Here is a 7330-nt window from a genome sequence, read left to right on the forward strand (position 1 = left end):
TAGTGTGCGGCGCGGTGGCATGAACAACGCTTGGTGAGAGCTCTGGGGTGGAGTGGCCGGACAACCGTATAGTGCATTGGTTTGTCAAGAGCTCAAGGACAGAAGACGAAGCAAATTTGGATTCCCCTTCAATCCTGGTCATTTATTACCGAGTAAAATGCATTGGCGGTCATCGAACTTGTCTTGGTAGCTCACTTTGATCATTGTATATGAGATATGGTGATTATATGGTCACTGGCTCAGCGTATAGCTCCGTATTTGTCTGGTTGACCAGTCAAACAGTCCGCATGCGCCTCATCAGCTCGTGTTCTTTAACTATCTACGCGGGCCTACCTGTCAATGGAGAAAGAAATACTGTAAAAACAAAAATTATGCTAGAGTCCGGACCGCTTCCGGAGCCCGCTCTCACCGCCATGGCCCCTCAAGACGCCAGCTGCCCGCCGCATGCATGCATAGCAAGTAGTACTCCTTATGTGGAGGAGAGAGAGGCATTGACAAAGTCAAGGAGTGGGCTCTGCAAGAGCCCGTCTCTACACGTGCTCCTAGGTATAAAAAATTTCTAAAAAAAGGCATAAAAAACAATTGTGTCTTAAAAAAAGAAAGGTACAAAACATTTGAGAGGAAATAGATAGAGAGAAAGTGAGAAAAAACTGTAACCTGGGCATTACATGAGGAAGGAGGGAGTGGTGCACATGCCAAGTTCACTGGGCTGCCGTGTTTCACACTCCTCCGTCGTAACAGTGGAGACAATAGCTTTCATCAAAAATAAACAATGAATACTCGTTGCTCGTCCTCTATATCAGAAAGAATACTTTCATTCGCCGACATGTGGGACATCGACCATCCTGGTCCACCTGCCATGCACAAAATTATCCTGGTCTACCCGGGTCGTATCGCAGGCCCAACCTTTCCCATTGTAAGTTGTTCGGATGAAGCAACCATCATGACTTCGTTGAATTCCGCTTCTTCAAGAAAACTTACTGTACCCGCAATACTGCTACCACACGCGAAGACTGGACGGCACTGTACCACGTCATATCACTGAAACCCACTAGGCCAAACTAGCCCGCCTAGGTCATCTATTTTGGAACGGAGGGAGTACGTCTCTGCACTGCTATGATTTTGTGCTGCACGTCATATCACTGAAACCCACTAGGCCAAACTAGCCCGCCTAGGTCATCGATCGCCAAGCCTACAATTTTAGGAGCTAGGGCTATTGGTCGATCGACGAGGGATAAGTATAAGCGTACCACGAGCTCATCAGCCCCAACGTTTCTCTTCGGTGAGTGTTTTGAAAGTACTATAGCTCGCACAATAGCTAGCCTACTAACACCAAGAATCATCAAACAAGCCCTGCTGATATGATAATCAGTTCAAACTTACATCTAATCATGCCATATATTACATCAAAAGCTGGTGAGGATACATCTGTTTCCGTAACTTGGAGAGGGTTCGCATGATTCACTATCAAACAAAAGTAGGAAGATCCGCCCACACAAGACAGTGCACTAGCCCTAAGATGGTTTGATAACACGCATCGTTCTGGTAATTAAACACAGGGCAATGCGAACTACCCTGAAGGATTAGCGCGGCCAACTATTTCTTGTCATCGATCTCTCGGGCAATGACCACAGCACGGACAGCGGCATGGGAATCGATTTCTGGGGCGATGTCCGCAGGACTGACCGCGACATCAAAATCGATCTCTGGGGCGATGTCCACAGGATGGACAGCGGCATCAGAATCGATCTCCGGGGCGATGCCAACAGGACGGGCCATGACATCGGAATCATCAAGGACGTCCACCGGCACCTGCACAACACTAACATATTAGCAAGCACATTGCAAATAATCAAAACCACAACTATGGTAATAAGCCATTATTTTTTACCTTGTGCAGCTCACCGGGGGATCTCATCCCTCCGGGGGCCATCTCCTCGTCCTCGATGGGGGCCATCACCTTGCCAAGGGAATACTGCTTCTCAACGGCGACTATCTCCTCAAACTCGGTCTTGAGCCTCACATAGGTGGCAATCAGAGTTCCTGGGATAGGCACGGTGGGGCCATTGCTGTTCTTCCAACTTTCTTTGAGGACTTTGTCCGCCAACGTCCTCAACTCTTGGGCCAGTGCTTGTTTCTTGGAGTTCTTCGTCTCCATGGGTTGGCCCGCCAACATGGTCAACTCGTTGGTCGGTGCTTGCTTCCTAGAGATCGCTGTCTCCAGTGGGTTGTCCGCCGGCAACTCTTTGCCTTGTGCTCCAGGATCCATCAATGAACTGACAAACAAAAAGCAATCGAAAGGAAACCACAATCGCAATGAAAACAGGAAAAGAATAGTATGTGAGAATTGGTCGGTGCTTCGCAAAAAGAAGATTCTTGGAATGAAAATATAGCAGCATAACTGATTCGCCCACCTTTCCTTTGTTGGTACAGAAGAAAAATGGCAGAAGTGAGTAGCCTGGAGTGAGGTTTTCTTCAAGAAAGGGAAGAAAGGGCTTGAACGAGTGTTCCAGTGAAATGATGGTTGCTTCGTCCAGTCCAACTTGAAGGCCACCTTACCACTGCTGGTAAAGGTGTGCATTTTGTGATATGACGGGTCATGATGGCCACACCGGGGTGACAGGTGAGTCTCGACTGTAGCACCTTGTAGTGATTTGGTGGATGGCACGTGGGCCGGATGCTTTGAAATGTCCCTCATGTAGATAGAGCGGCTAGTCATATACTCCCTCCTTTCCGGTTTATAGGGCTCAATTCAAAAATTTCACCAACCAAGGAAGATGGTGAGTGGTGGAATCCTTTTTGTAATTTGCAAAAGCACCCAATTAATGCTCTTGTTTTCTTCAAAAATGTATGTTTACCAATGTATTAATTGCAATGCATGCATGCATAAAGTACATGCATTGGTCAATTTTCTCTTTATACCTACATGCAATTATTTAATGCACCTTGGAATCTGAACTTGTGATGGGGAAGAACCAAATTGAGCCTTATAAAATGAAAAAACTAAGATTTTGAGATAAGCCCTATAAACCGGAAAGGAGGGAGTAGGAGTGCTCAATATTGTGCACCGTGACCAAGGCGGAGAGGAAAACGAGAGAATATGTAATTAATGCATGAGTTTAATTAGGGTAGTTTTGTAAAGTACAAGATACATTTCTCCAATCGCAAAATGCCTTGGTTCATGAGATTTGAGCCCTATAAACCGGAAGGGAGGGAGTACTGCACACGGTGTAGTCTAGTCGCTTGTCGAAATCTCTAGAAAGGCAAATACTCCTTTCTGATTTACAGGGCTATACTACTCCCTCCGTCTAGGTGTGTAAGTCATCTTATGAAAACCAAATACGTAGTCCCAAAACACTTTGGCGCGGTGCATTAACTTCTGCCTTGTTTCTTGTTTCTTGACATATCAACCAATAAGAGATGAGAGGTGTGCATGCTTGTAATGACTTGCAATGGCTAGTTCATTGCATGCAATGCTATTAATTAGCAAATAAACATTGGTGACCCCAGGAGGAAACGGTGCTAAGCGCGTGGACCTATGTAGAATGAGTATCAACCAATGGATAATGGAGTTTAATTGTTAAACAATAGCAATTTTGTCTCATGCAAGAGCCTGGCTAGTACTCCAAGGAACCGCACCACGCGAGCGTTCATAACTGCCACGTTCGGGTTGCGCTTGGCTCTTCGCCTCTTCGAGAAGACGAACAATGATGTTACTCCTACTTCTACAATATCGAATCCACTGCTGCATGTCCGTCCACCTCGTGCGGGAGGGATAGCGTGTAGAGAAAGCTTCTACTTACTGCTCCTACCTTTGTGTCTATGATAGGTGGGCCCAACAGGTGGTTGGCCCTCCTGTCATGCAGCCAAAGGCAGGTGCAGTTAAGGCACCGGAGCTCAGTACGCGAGGGAGAGGGCGTTGTAGTAATCAAATTTCTCGGTCTTGTACGAGTTGATGAAGATAGGGGTTGCTTGCTTGCTAGGGTTGCTCACTACGTATATATAGGCCGGAGCCTCCGCGCTTGCTTGCTAGGGTTGCTCTATTCACACACTCTCATCCTCTCCAGATCTAAACAAGATAGGGGTAGTAACATTGTCTTTCTCCCTTCAAAAAACACTGGCTTTCTATCCTCACCGCTGGTTACAGATCCGAACGTATCCCCCTCCACCGGTGAAGGGGAGGAGGGGCAGCGTTTAGGCCGTCGTCGACAGTGAGGGAGGAGACCCACTGCTGGCCGCACCATTATCTCTGGCCGAGCGCCAGCGCGGGAGGTCCTCCGATCCCTTTGTCGTTGCCTGTGGGCGGATCCGGCCTCCTGCCGCCCACCTATCCACATCCCGACGACCTTCAGGTATATCTTTGTTCGAAACCGCCTTAGCTCTACTTCCCCAGCTCGCTACATCGCTGCATGTGCATCATTTTCTACCTCTCAGCCCCTCTCGATCGGATGGTCCAACGTCACATATTTTTTTCTTCTATTGTTAGAGCTAAAGCTACTTCATGGAGTCGAATCTTGTACTACTTGGTTCAAACAAGAAATAAAGTGGGGGTGGGGGAATTTAGTATGTACATCGGAATTGGTACAAACAGGAAGGAAAGGGGGTGAAAGTAGTACAGACTGGTCATCCAACCGGTCTATTGGTCGAAAAGGGAAATACAGGGGTAACGCTGTACACAGTGGTATGACCAGGACTAGATTTGCTATCCACACATAGGAGTAGGTGGCTAGAGTCAACAAAAATGGGACCAACCCAGATATGTTTCTTGGATGTTTGTTTCTCGGGGCAACAAACTATGAATCACCACTTTATGCCCCTGTTTACGTACATGGTGCTGGACTGCTGGTGCACCCACTGTCCCATACCCTTATACCAAATATTTAGGCTCCGTTCGGAATAAAGGGGCAGAAAACATAGGTGTCGCAGAATTGTCATGGCAGATGTCCTTAGTGTCAGGACTTAGTCGCGAGGCCAACGCATCTATGTGATAGCTTGAGAGGGGTTGAGTGGGACAAGAGACACGATGTTTTACCCAGGTTCGGCCCCTCACGGTGGAGGTAAAAGCCTACATCCTGCTTCATTGATATTGATGATGATGATCACGGTTACAAGAGTGCTCTATCTCGAGAGCTATTATCTAAACCTAACTTGTCCAACTTGTGGAACTTGTGAATCTTATCCCTTTTGGGGAGCCCTGCCCCTCCTTATATATGTTGGAGGGACGGGTTACATGTAGAGTCCTATTAGGATTAAGACTAGTCTATCTCTAATACAAACCGAATACAAGTCCAGGTCTTAGCTCCTTGTAAGATAAATGTTCCTCATGCCTTTCCTCTTAAACCGGCCCACCATTAACATAAACCGGCATGCTGGGCCTTGGGCCTTGTCATCCATCTGGAACACGCACCGGGTCACCAATGAGTCTTTAGGCTCGTGAATCGTCATACCAGTGAACCGCCAGACTCGTAAACCGCCAGACACGTAAACTGCCAATCACGTAAACCGCCAATCCTCTGACGGTTTACCAATGAAACGCCTAGTCCGGCCGGGTTATACTTTCGGCCGGTTTACGCCACAGGGTATATCCCCGACATTAGCCCGCAAGTTTAGCTTGGATTTATTCATGGTAAACTTATGCTGCAAAATAAACACAAGAACAAATTTGACAGGTTATGCTCTGGGTTAAGAATTTTTGTAAACCGGTACCTGATCATCCCTAAGTCCTTGTTATTTCCTCCTTCTGGGAAATCTGGGTCAACAGACCAGCTTCATAATCAATTTGCCGACATTGTTTTGTCACCGAGAAATATTGTGAAGAATAACTCCTTTGACTCAGCTCCCAAAGCGTCGGTTTAAGAAATATGGGTCTGAAAATACTTATCTGATATTCAACCAGTTTGAAGATGTAAAACTTGCTGGTTAATATTAGCAAAATGGCCGGTTTATAAATATTGATGGTGCCGGGTCATAATTGTTGTCGACATCGGGTCATGTAATTGATCTGCCTGATTTGCCAAAAACTGAGAATTTGAAGATGTTCCTCCTTTATATGCATATTACCTGTAGCCCCCAAGTCTTAAGAGGAGAACATAATGATAGCTTAAGACTTGTGTCAATATAAATGTTGCATGCTTGAAGACATTCAGACTGTTCATCTCAGTTACTAGTCACAACTGAATATTCCACATATGTAGCCCCCAAGTGCCGGGTTGTTATGCTTGCAGCAACCTGGGACTTGTAATTGCTTTATGCATATAAAATTTTCAACCAATGTAGCCCCAAGGGCCAGGTCATTATGCAATAATGAGCAGGGACTTTGTAGATATGATCATATAGATTTGAACAGCAACGTGTAGCCCCCAAGGGTCGGGTCATTAATGCAAATAATGAGGAGGGACTTGAATTGTTGACAGGAGCAATTGGTAGCCCCCAAGGGCCGGCTCATTATGATATGATGAGTCGGGTCTTCAATAAGATGAGCAAAAAATGACTTTTCATTAGCCCCCAAGTGTCATGGTGCATGCTTGCAGCGACATGAGACTTGCATATTTGATATAATCTTAAGTTGAATAATGTAGCCCCCAAGTGCCGGGTCGTAAGCCTGCGGCGACTCGGGACTATTCCTCCCATTGTAGAATAAATCATATCCTTTGATAAAATAATAGCCATTGCGCAAAAGCGACTTTGAAATCCTCAATAATACCGGTTATTAATAATCATAATAAAATCCAGCCATGTTGGCTATTCAAGATAATATAATCCGGTATGAAAACCTTATTCATTAATATCATAATGAAAATTCAGCCAAGTTTGGCTATTTGAATAATATAACCCAATGATTTATAAGCGCATGATTCCAATGGCGCAATCCAAATATATACTGGCGACTTATAATCCAAAGCCAGGCCGGTTTAATAAACACCGGATAATTTCTCATCATATACTGGCGATTTATCGTCTTAAAGCCAGGCCGGTTTAATAAACACCGGATAATTTATCATCATACTAGCAACATATAGTCGAAAGCCAGGCCGGTTTAATAAACACCGGTGACTTATAATCATGCTTTATTCAACCTGTTTCTGCATACAACAAGTTTAAAGTGTCCTGGCGGTTTACCGCCGGACGGGTCATAATGCCCAACATATAACCTGGGTTTATAACCAAGGCTGCACTTAAGAATAATCAAATATGAAATACATCATACCTGTGACATTGAATCACATCGTTGGTTTACCAACTTTCTGTAGTAAGAGTGATAACCCAATCTTGAGTAATGATAACTCCTTTCATATTGTGCCGGTTTATGATAAAACCGTATCGGGTTGTG

This window comes from Triticum dicoccoides, chromosome 4A (genome assembly GCF_002162155.2).
Source record: "Triticum dicoccoides isolate Atlit2015 ecotype Zavitan chromosome 4A, WEW_v2.0, whole genome shotgun sequence".
Classification (NCBI taxonomy): Eukaryota; Viridiplantae; Streptophyta; class Magnoliopsida; order Poales; family Poaceae; genus Triticum; species Triticum dicoccoides.